This window comes from Ranitomeya variabilis, chromosome 4 (assembly GCF_051348905.1).
Source record: "Ranitomeya variabilis isolate aRanVar5 chromosome 4, aRanVar5.hap1, whole genome shotgun sequence".
Lineage (NCBI taxonomy): Eukaryota > Metazoa > Chordata > Amphibia > Anura > Dendrobatidae > Ranitomeya > Ranitomeya variabilis.
This window is the reverse complement of record NC_135235.1, coordinates 464,012,900-464,025,011: the sequence shown is the minus strand read 5'-3', so window position 1 is coordinate 464,025,011 and position 12,112 is coordinate 464,012,900. Positions and strand designations below refer to the sequence as shown.

Here is a 12,112-nt window from a genome sequence, read left to right as displayed (position 1 = left end):
TGGCGCACAATTTAGCTTTAGAGGTGATATCGCCACTCCATAGTTTGAGCCAGAGAGCCCTTCTGGCAGAGTTGGAGAGTACTAGAGACCTGGCAGCAATCCTAACGGATTCCAGAGAAGCGTCCGCCAGAAAACCAGTAGCTCTAAGTAGTATAGGAAGTAAATCTAACATTTCACCTCTAGGGGTACCCTATGTGAGACTCTAGTTTTTCTAGCCAACAGGAGAGGGCCCTGGCTACGCAGTTAGAGGCGATATTAGCCTTCAGGACAGACGTAGAGGATTCCCAAGACTTCTTCAGGAGACTCTCAATCTTCCTGTCCATAGGATCTCTCAATTGCGAAGAGTCCTCAAAGGGGAGTGCCGTTTTTTTGGCGACTCTGGCTACCTGCACGTCAACTTTGGGAATGTCAAGTTTGACAAAATCACCTTCTAGAGGAAATCTATGTTTCATCTCTGAAGACATGCTAAAGCGCTTTTCAGGGAGTTCCCATTCCTGCTCAATCATGTTAACCACATTAGCGTGAACGGGAACCCCAGTTTTCTTCTCCGATCTGAGCCCACCGAACATATGATCCTGTATGGACTGAGGTACAGGTTCCTCTTCAAGTCCCATCGTGTTACGTACAGCAGAGACTAGGTCCTCAATATACTCTGAGGAAAAGAGGTATTTCCTGACCTCAGCTTTAGGGGATGCAGGATCTTCCCAGCCAACAGATGAAGTTTGAGAGTGGTCTGAATCAGAGTCCGATTCAATGACCTGTATCTTCCTTTTCTTAGCTGGGGAGTGTGGTGGCGGAGGTGGAGATGTGAAAGCTGCCAAGGAAGATTGTACCTCCTGTTTAACAAGAGAGCGAATCTCATCTAGTAGCGATGGTTGCTCCGCTTTAATTATCTTGTCAGTGCATGGCTGACAGAGCTTTTTATCCCAGTTAGGAGGGAATTTAGCAGCACAGACCGGGCACTTCTTCCTATAGTTAGCTTTAGGGGTAGACCTTTCTCCCTGAAACAAAGAGGGAGAGAGGAGTGAGGAGCTAAACCCCCTAAGGGAACTACCTCCTGGATCCTGTCCCTGCGTACTCACAGTAGCAGGGGCAGCGCTGGGCTCTGCAGACGCAGGGCATAAGGAACCGTCCATACTGAAGATTTTGGTCTTACCTCAGTGGTGGTTCAGCAGGCTTTTATGGAGAGCACTCCCAGCACCTGCCTCCAGCGGCCGAATCTAACCCCCCCCCCCCCCCCCCCCCCGGTGTCCATGTGTGGGACGCCATTGCTCCGACAACGTCGGCCGGCGAATCCCGGAAGTACCGGCTTCAGGGAGCATATGAAAACCGGAAGTGACGCGCACGTGACCGCTGACGTCACTTCCGGAACGCCGAGCCGCATGGAGGGGAAGAAGCCGGGAAGCTCAAAGAGGATCCCGGCTGGGGATCCAGGCCTGCTTTACCCTCGTGGGGGCGCAGGAAGGCCTGGAGGGGGTCCCGAGGTACCTGGCATACAGGACGACGGGAGCAGCATAAGGGGAGGCACGGAGCGACGCCAGCTGCCCGGCTAAGCAGGTAAAACCCGCATAAAGAAAAAAACACACTGTAGCCGCCGGCCACTACAGCATATGGGAAAAAACCTCTCCCTGTCCCAGAGGGGAACAGGAAAGACACTGGCAAGTGGGAGGTCCTTTTAACCTCTCTGTGTTTCCTGTTCCCCATTAGGGCAAAGAGACAACCTCCCATATGCCGTCGTGGAAGGTGACTAGAGAAATAAACAGAGTACATATTTGCTATCACCTATGAAATTGCTATGAAACTGTGCCACTGGTTAACCCCTTCAGAAAGTGTGGCTAAACCGCAGTTAGCATGACTGATATCAATGGGTCACCTCCTAGACAAGCTTCAAATTATGGACCATCACTTACACAACTCCTGCTGAGCCAGTACCTTTATTGGGAAACATGTCATGGTGAACTGCTAGCTATGTGGGGCTTTATTTTATTTTCCTAGTTATCCCAGTATTGCCTTTGTCCTAAGGTCATGGTAAACATGTAACCCATGCAGGGTTTTCTACGTTTGTGACATACTGTTTGATGTGTGTGGACCATGTATTTTATATCCAGATAAGAAACCTTTTTTACTCAAACACGGTTAGCATTTCAGATCTCTAGGAAATCTATCTATATTCATATTATGTGTTTCTAGTGTTCATTTGTGTGTTCCTTGTAGGATAATGTTTTTACAGTAGACCTTCCTGGTTTAGTGCTTCCTAGGGTCACATAGGGCAAGACTGCGTTGAGCCAAGGCGCCAATCTTGTGTGGTTTTAAAAGGTGCCAACGCTCTCAACTAGGCAGGGTGAAATATAGGGTGCATTGTTTTAAGGATAGTGTCCCCATACCCTCACCCCTCCTGCTTTATTCCCTATGCCTAGGTGTTGCACTCTTCAGTAATGAATTTGTGCTTTGCTCTTTTAATTAATATAATGATTAATTTAATATAAATATTACCTCTTATTTTTGGTAGTTTTCTCACTTATGTAAGGCTAAGCCAGAGTTAGTTTGGCGTTTCTGTAGCGATGAGAGCCTGCCTAATTTTTGGGGTCCATGGCATGATCTGGGCACAATGTGCGTGCACTACATAATATGGGCACTACAATGGCAGATTTGCAAATTTCACTTGGCAACATTCACTGCTGCTTGTTCCTGACAAACACCCATGGAGTTAAAGAGGTCACTGCACCTGTAGAAAAATTCCCAGAGGGGGGCAATTTCCAAAATGAGGTCACTTCAAAGGGGAATCTGCTCTTCTAGCATTTAGGGGCTCTGTATGTGGAGTCCGCAAACTCTTCTACAGTAATTTGTTCTCCTAGTGTCAAATAGCGCTCCGTCCCTCCCGAGTCTCCCTGTGTGGCTAAGCAGTACTGTACAGCCACATATGGGGTATTGGCACATTCAGCAGAAATTGTGTGACGGATTTTTGTGTCATTTTTACCCATTTCGCCGTATGACAATGCAAAATCTTAAAATCTGGGGCTAGAACAAAATTTTCATTGCAAAAATGGTATGAAACTCTGTGACACACCCTTTGTGTCAATATGATCACTGCACCCCTAGATGAATTCATTGAGAGGTGTAGTTTGCAAAATGAGATTACATATGGAGGGTTTCTACCGGTCTTGCACCTCAGGGGCTCTGCCAACATGACATAGCACGCTCCAACCAATCCAGCAAAATGTGCATTACAATGTGCTCCTTCCTTTCTAAGCTTTGTACTCTGCCTCAAAAGTAGTTTTTGACCCCATATGGGGCATCTGTGTACTCAGGTGAAATTGCACAACATATTTTGTGGTCCATTTTCTTTTATCCTCTTTTAAAAGTTGAAAGCTTTGGGCCAAAGTAACTGGAAAAAAATAGTAATTTTCCATCGACTCAGCCCAATGTTATGCAATTCTGTGAATCGCCTGAGGGGTAAAAATGTGCACTACACCTCTAGATGAATTTCTCAAGAGCTGTAGCTTCCAAAATGGGGTCACTTGTGTGAATTTCTGCTGTTAAAACATCAGGGGCTGTGCAAATGCCGACGTTGCGTCCACTGTCTATTCCAGCCACTTTTGCGCTCCAAAAGTCAATTGATGCACCGAGTCCTGATGTGCACCGAAACAGTAGTTTTCCACCTCATATGGCATATCTGAGTACTCCCCGACAGATTGTACAACAAATTGTATGGTTCATTTTCTTCTATTACCCTTGTGAAAATGCAAAATGAACATTTTCGTGTGAAAAACTAAAATGTTAATTTTTTTTTCTTCCATATTGCCTTAACCCCTTCCTGACATCCGACGTACTATCCCGTCGAGGTGGGGTGGGCCCGTATGACCGCCGACGGGATAGTACGTCATACGCGATCAGCGGCGCTCACGGGGGGAGCGCCGCCGATCGCGGCCGGGTGTCAGCTGATTATCACAGCTGACATCCGGCACTATGTGCCAGGAGCGGTCACGGACCGCCCCCGGCACATTAACCCCCGGCACACCGCGATCAAACATGATCGCGATGTGCCGGCTGTGCAGGGAAGCATCGCGCAGGGAGGGGGCTCCCTGCGGGCTTCCCTGAGCCCCCCGCAGCAACGCGATGTGATCGCGTTGCTGCGAGGGTCTTACCTCCCTCCCTGCAGCTCCCAGACCCGGATCCAAGATGGCCGCGGATCCGGGTCCTGCAGGGAGGGAGGTGGCTTCACAGACGCCTGCTCAGAGCAGGCACTGTGAAGCAGCCTGCACTTTCCTCAGATCGGTGATCTGTCAGAGTGCTATGCAAACTGGCAGATCACCGATCTGTATTGTCCCCCCCTGGGGCAAAGTAAAAAAGTTAAAAAAAAAATTTTCCAAATGTGTAAAAAAAAAAAAAAATAAAAAAAAATAAAAATATTCCAAAATAATGAAAAAAAAAATAAAATATTATTCCCATAAATACATTTCTTTATCTAAATAAAATAAAAAAAACAATAAAAGTACACATATTTAGTATCGCCGCGTCCGTAACGACCCAACCTATAAAACTGCCCCACTAGTTAACCCCTTCAGTAAACACCGTAAGAAAAAAAAAAAAAAAACGAGGCAAAAAACAACGCTTTATTACCATACCGCCGAACAAAAAGTGGAATAACACGCGATCAAAAAGACGGATATAAATAACCATGGTACCGCTGAAAACGTCATCTTGTCCCGCAAAAAACGAGCCGCCATACAGCATCATCAGCAAAAAAATAAAAAAGTTATAGTCCTGAGAATAAAGCGATACCAAAATAATTATTTTTTCTATAAAATAGTTTTTATCGTATAAAAGCGCCAAAACATAAAAAAATTATATAAATGAGATATCGCTGTAATCGTACTGACCCGACGAATAAAACTGCTTTATCAATTTTACCAAACGCGGAACGGTATAAACGCCTCTCCCAAAAGAAATTCATGAATAGCTGGTTTTTGGTCATTCAGCCTCACAAAAATCGGAATAAAAAGTGATCAAAAATGGTCACGTGTCCGAAAATGTTACCAATAAAAACGTCAACTCGTCCCACAAAAAACAAGACCTCACATGACTCTGTGGACCAAAATGTGGAAAAATTATAGGTCTCAAAATGTGGAGACGCAAAAACTTTTTTGCTATAAAAAGCGTCTTTTAGGCTGGTTTCACACTTGCGTTTTTATCTGCATGCGTTTTTTAAAAAAACGCATGTGTGAAAAAACGCATGTAAACGTGGTAAAACGCATGCGTTTTTAGACGCATGCGTTTTTATAGAAAAACACAAGAAAACAAACAAAAAAAAAAACCCTACCCCTAACCCTACCCCTACCCCTAACCTGAAATACGTGGCACTAAAATATACGTTTATATACGTATATAAGTGCCACGATATTTCAGTGGCCACGTATATAAGTGCCACGTATATAAGTGCCACGATATTTCAGTGGCCACGTATATAAGTGCCACGTATATAAGTGCCACGTATATAAGTGCCACGTATATAAGTGCCACGTATATAAGTGCCACGTATATAAGTGCCACGTATATAAGTGCCACGTATATAAGTGCCACGTATATAAGTGCCACGTATATAAGTGCCACGTATATAAGTGCCACGTATATAAGTGCCACGTATATAAGTGCCACGTATATAAGTGCCACGTATATAAGTGCCACGTATATAAGTGCCACGTATATAAGTGCCACGTATATAAGTGCCACGTATATAAGTGCCACGTATATAAGTGCCACGTATATAAGTGCCACGTATATAAGTGCCACGTATATAAGTGCCACGTATATAAGTGCCACGTATATAAGTGCCACGTATATAAGTGCCACGTATATAAGTGCCACGTATATAAGTGCCACGTATATAAGTGCCACGTATATAAGTGCCACGTATATAAGTGCCACGTATATAAGTGCCACGTATATAAGTGCCACGTATATAAGTGCCACGTATATAAGTGCCACGTATATAAGTGCCACGTATATAAGTGCCACGTATATAAGTGCCACGTATATAAGTGCCACGTATATAAGTGCCACGTATATAAGTGCCACGTATATAAGTGCCACGTATATAAGTGCCACGTATATAAGTGCCACGTATATAAGTGCCACGTATATAAGTGCCACGTATATAAGTGCCACGTATATAAGTGCCACGTATATAAGTGCCACGTATATAAGTGCCACGTATATAAGTGCCACGTATATAAGTGCCACGTATATAAGTGCCACGTATATAAGTGCCACGTATATAAGTGCCACGTATATAAGTGCCACGTATATAAGTGCCACGTATATAAGTGCCACGTATATAAGTGCCACGTATATAAGTGCCACGTATATAAGTGCCACGTATATAAGTGCCACGTATATAAGTGCCACGTATATAAGTGCCACGTATATAAGTGCCACGTATATAAGTGCCACGTATATAAGTGCCACGTATATAAGTGCCACGTATATAAGTGCCACGTATATAAGTGCCACGTATATAAGTGCCACGTATATAAGTGCCACGTATATAAGTGCCACGTATATAAGTGCCACGATATTTCAGTGCCACGTATATAAGTGCCACGATATTTCAGTGCCACGTATAACCACATAGTTATAGTATTTATAGTACGTGGCACTGAAATACGTGGCACTGAAATATCGTGGCACTGAAACACGTGGCACTGAAACACGTGGCACTTAAATACGTGGCACTTAAATATGTGGCACTTAAATACGTGGCACTTAAATACGTGGCACTTAAATACGTGGCACTTATGACTGTCAGAAAATGTTCATTAAACGGTTAGAGGTGAGGTTAGGGGTAGGGTTAGGGTTACCGTTGGGATTAGGGTTAGGGGTGTGTTTGGGTTAGGGTTTCAGGTAGAATTGGGGGGTTTCCACTGTCCAGGCACATCAGGGGCTCTCCAAACGCGACATGGCGTCCAATCTCAATTCCAGCCAATTCTGCGTTGAAAAAGTAAAACAGTGCTCCTTCCCTTCCGAGCTCTCCCGTGCGTCCAAAAAGGGGTTTACCCCAACATATGGGTTATCAGCGTACTCGGGACAAATTGAACAACAACTTCTGGGGTCCAAGTTCTCTTGTTATCCTTGGGAAAATAAAAATTTGGGGGGCTAAAAATCATTTTTGTGGGAAAAAAATATGTTTTATTTTCACGGCTCTGCGTTGTAAACTGTAGTGAAACACTTGGGGGTTCAAAGTTCTCACAACACATCTAGATAAGTTCCTTGGGAGGTCTAGTTTCCAATATGGGGTCACTTGTGGGGGGTTTGTACTGTTTGGGTACATCAGGGGCTCTGCAAATGCAACGTGACGCCTGCAGACCAATCCATTTAAGTCTGCATTCCAAATGGCGCTCCTTCCCTTCCGAGCTCTGTCATGCGCCCAAACAGTGGTTACCCTCCATATATGGGGTATCAGCGTACTCAGGACAAATTGGACAACAACTTTTGGGGTCCAGTTTATTCTGTTACTCTTGTAAAAATACAAAAGCTGGGGGCTAAAAAATCATTTTTGTGAAAAAAAAAGAATTTTTATTTTCACGGCTCTGCGTTATAATCTGTAGTGAAACACTTGGGGGTGCAAAGCTCTCAAAACACATCTAGATAAGTTCCTTAGGGGGTCTAATTTCCAAAATGGTGTCATTGGTGGGGGGTTTCAATGTTTAGGCACATCAGGGGCTCTCCAAACGCAACATGGCGTCCCATCTCAATTCCAGTCAATTTTGCATTGAAAAGTCAAATGGCGCTCCTTCCCTTCCAAGCTCTGCCATGCGCCCAAACAGTGGTTTACCCCAACATATGGGGTATCTGCGTACTCAGGACAAATTGCACAACATTTTTTGGGGACCAATTTCTTCTCTTACCCTTGGGAAAATAAAAAATTGGGGGCGAAAAGATCATTTTTGTGAAAAAATATGATTTTTTATTTTTACGGCTCTGCATTATAAACTTCTGTGAAGCACTTGGTGGGTCAAAGTGCTCACCACACATCTAGATAAGTTACTTAGGGGGTCTACTTTCCAAAATGGTGTCACTTGTAGGAGGTTTCAATGTTTAGGCACATCAGGGGCTCTCCAAACGCAACATGGCGTCCCATCTCAATTCCAGTCAATTTTGCATTGAAAAGTCAAATGGCGCTCCTTCACTTCCGAGCTCTGCCATGCGCCCAAACAGTGGTTTACCCCAACATATGGGGTATCTGCGTACTCAGGACAAATTGCACAACATTTTTTGGGGACCAATTTCTTCTCTTACCCTTGGGAAAATAAAAAATTGGGGGCGAAAAGATCATTTTTGTGAAAAAATATGATTTTTTATTTTTACGGCTCTGCATTATAAACTTCTGTGAAGCACTTGGTGGGTCAAAGTGCTCACCACACATCTAGATAAGTTCCTTAGGGGGTCTACTTTCCAAAATGGTGTCACTTGTAGGGGGTTTCAATGTTTAGGCACATCAGGGGCTCTCCAAACGCAACATGGCGTCCCATCTCAATTCCAGTCAATTTTGCATTGAAAAGTCAAATGGCGCTCCTTCCCTTCCAAGCTCTGCCATGCGCCCAAACAATGGTTTACACCCACATATGGGGTATCAGCATACTCAGGACAAATTGTACAACAACTTTTGCAGTCTATTTTCTCCTGTTACCCTTGGTAAAATAAAACAAATTGGAGCTGAAATAAATTTTGTGTGAAAAAAAATTAAATGTTCATTTTTATTTAAACATTCCAAAAATTCCTGTGAAACACCTGAAGGGTTAATAAACTTCTTGAGTGTGGTTTTGAGCACCTTGAGGGGTGCAGTTTTTAGAATGGTGTCACACTTGGGTATTTTCTATCATACAGACCCCTCAAAATGACTTCAAATGAGATGTGGTCCCTAAAAAAAAATGGTGTTGTAAAAATGAGAAATTTCTGGTCAACTTTTAACCCTTATAACTCCCTAACAAAAAAAAATTTTGGTTCCAAAATTGTGCTGATGTAAAGTAGACATGTGGGAAATGTTACTTATTAAGTATTTTGCGTGACATATGTCTGTGATTTAAGGGCATAAAAATTCAAAGTTGGAAAATTGCAAAATTTTCGCCAAATTTCCGTTTTTTTCACAAATAAACGCAAGTTATATCGAAGAAATTTTACCACTATCATGAAGTACAATATGTCACGAGAAAACAATGTCAGAATCGCCAAGATCCGTTGAAGCGTTCCAGAGTTATAACCTCCTAAAGGGACAGTGGTCAGAATTGTAAAAATTGGCCCGGTCATTAACGTGCAAACCACCCTTGGGGGTGAAGGGGTTAATTTCTGTGAAGGGTTAATAAATTTCTTTTGATTTTGAGCACTTAGAGGGGTTCAATTTTTAAAATTGTCACTTTTGAGTATTTTCTTTCATATAGGCCTCTCAGGATGAACTTCAAACGTGATGTTACCTAAAAATATAAAAAAAAAATAATAAAATAAAAAGCAACCTGTTTGTAAATGTTGGAAAAATGAGAAACTGCTGATTAAACTCTTAACCCTTTCAACTTCATAACAAAATTTTTTTTCAAACATGATAGTGGTATAAAGTGGACATGTGGTAAATGTTTATAAATTTTGTACAGCATGACCATCTGCTTTAAGGATATACTAATTGAGCTTAAAATTATCAAAATTCCAAATTTTTTTGCAAAAGCCCAAAAATTTCAACCTAAATTTACCAATAGAATCGGTGTAATCCGTTGAAGCATTCCAGAGTTATTACCACATAAATTGACACTGGTCAGAATAATAAAATATGGCCTGTTCTGGAAGGTTCATCTGTCCTTGCCAGGGCATGCATCTTTTTGTAGTCCTCATTTCTAAATAAAGTGTTTACACCCAAAACACGCGAGTTTTGTTTAAATTTAAAGGAAATTGCGACAGAATAAACATGATTTGAGATTATTTTAGGTCTGATTGTTTTATTCTGTTGCATCTAATGAGGCACTAACCTGCCAAAATTTAAGCTTGCATGCTTTATCATTCGGATATCTATCTGTTCAATGCTCTCAACACCCTTACTGAAGCAAATTTCTGCAATATATACATATACATTTTTATTTCTTTAATTTTAATTCTACATTATTTAGATTACTCTAGTGGAAATCCACCTGCTTTGGCATATTTAGTCAAACCAGTGACACATACTGATAGTCTCCAATATTTTTTGAGGAGGCACAAGACCATCAAAAGTGGACATCTGTATGTAATTGAGGTTTCGTTTTCCTTGTACCTCCTCACAGGGTTAGAATAGTATAGCAAGTCTTGGGTACTGATTTTAGCAACGTTCGCTTTTTTAGGAGGCACTACCGTTTTACTAATGTGGGACCACATGACCTTATTTTTGACTCCAGATCATTGTTTGCGGATGCTATACAGCAGGGTAAAGACCAATGTATAATTCTGCCTACAAGAACTAGAAGATTGGCAAATGACTCAAAGGTCAAAATAACAATGAAACTGTTCTACACTTTTGCAAATTGTATCATTTTACTGAATCAAATGCTTACGTTTGAGCACATTTCATAGGAAGTCATGTTGCAAGTTTATAATAAAGTGTATTTATACAGACTTGTTTAATGTGGACCTAACAAACAATTGTAGAAAATGTTAACCTAAGAAGAAAAAAAAAGAAATAAAAAAAGACCCTAAATCCTTTGGGTCATTTTTATGTTTTGCAGTATATTTCTTGAACTCCTATATTTTATTTTGTCCTACATAATAAAAAAAAAATGCAGAAAATGAAACAAAATATTTATAAAAAAAAAAATACTTAACAAAATATTTATTAAGACACAACTTGAAACTAAAAATTTATAAAAAAAAAAAAAAAAAAACTTGAAACAAAGTATTTATAAAAACAAAAGCTAGCAAACTTAGAAAAAATTGAGGTTTCATTTATTAGGTTTTTTTTTACTTTCCATGGTCAATTGTTGACTTTGCTTAAAAATACCTGACAAAAAATTGTGAAGCGTGCACAAAGTCAATACCCCAAATGCGAACTGATTATACTAAACCAAAAGGCAATTCGGACAAACAAAATATATACAATGTGATCTTCTCTTTTCTTTTTTTTTTTTTTTTTTTTTTAATATGAAATTGGTGACCGACACAATACACGGTAATTTAAATTACCGTATGCTTAAGATTCCTGCTGATCATCCGGTAATATGTTCACATATAAGCATTAAGGGAGGAATATGGAAAAATAGAGGGGGGTAAAGGCTACAAATATAAATAACTGGCCTAATCCTCTATAGCGTAAGTAGCAAATCCCCCTCTATATATACTAAATGGTATACACAAGTAACCTAGCAGTGAAGATGGTCAGTAACGGTGGCAACATAAAAATGCAACATAATGGTAGGATATCCGAGCAGAACTCGTGGTGGTGGAACACTTCTACTCTCGTTTCGCCTCACTTGATCAAGGGGGAATGTCATGTAAATGGAGGCTAAAAGCAGCACATTTTATATGCAACTATGAATTTGTTGAAACAGAAATATTACTGTCAATTGTAAGCTCGCAAACTTCAAAAACAAAAATCGAAGAGGAACTAAAGAAACCAATATTTGAAGATAATTTAACAAAGCTGTCAAAAAGTAAAGTTCTTAATGGAAACATGAAGCTAGAACTGTAGCGCAATTATAGCAGTCATGTCAACAGTTGTTGACAGGATTTCTTGTCCTTTCTCACATACAGTTTTGTATTGCTCTCAACTGGTTGGAAATAAGTGTACTGTAAAAGAACATTTTCCATCTAATCCGCTTAGGTAACAGCTTTACTGTAAGGTAATTTATCTTTCACATGCAAGAGATGACCACAGTACTCCATAATGAAAATCAACTAAGTGAATTTTCAAACATTACCAGTCATTCAACATTTCAAACTCAAGTTGTCCTTTCTAAAGCTTGACAATGACTTATTTAGCTTGAAACGTTGGATATTTTGCGTTTAGTAAAAAACTCTGGTGGTTTTTCTTTGTGGAGTGCTTTGGTCGGCTCTGAGTCTCGCAGGCACTCTGTTACCTGATTTTATTTTTTTTTTCAGTTAT

General features: G+C 40.9%; 1 protein-coding gene across 5 annotated transcripts in view; it reads left to right on the top strand.

The window, feature by feature from the left end:
- The window catches only part of NCOA5 (nuclear receptor coactivator 5), a 64,237-nt gene that overhangs the window by 25,653 nt on the left and 26,472 nt on the right, over positions 1–12,112 (top strand). The gene's annotated exons all lie outside the window — the stretch shown is intronic.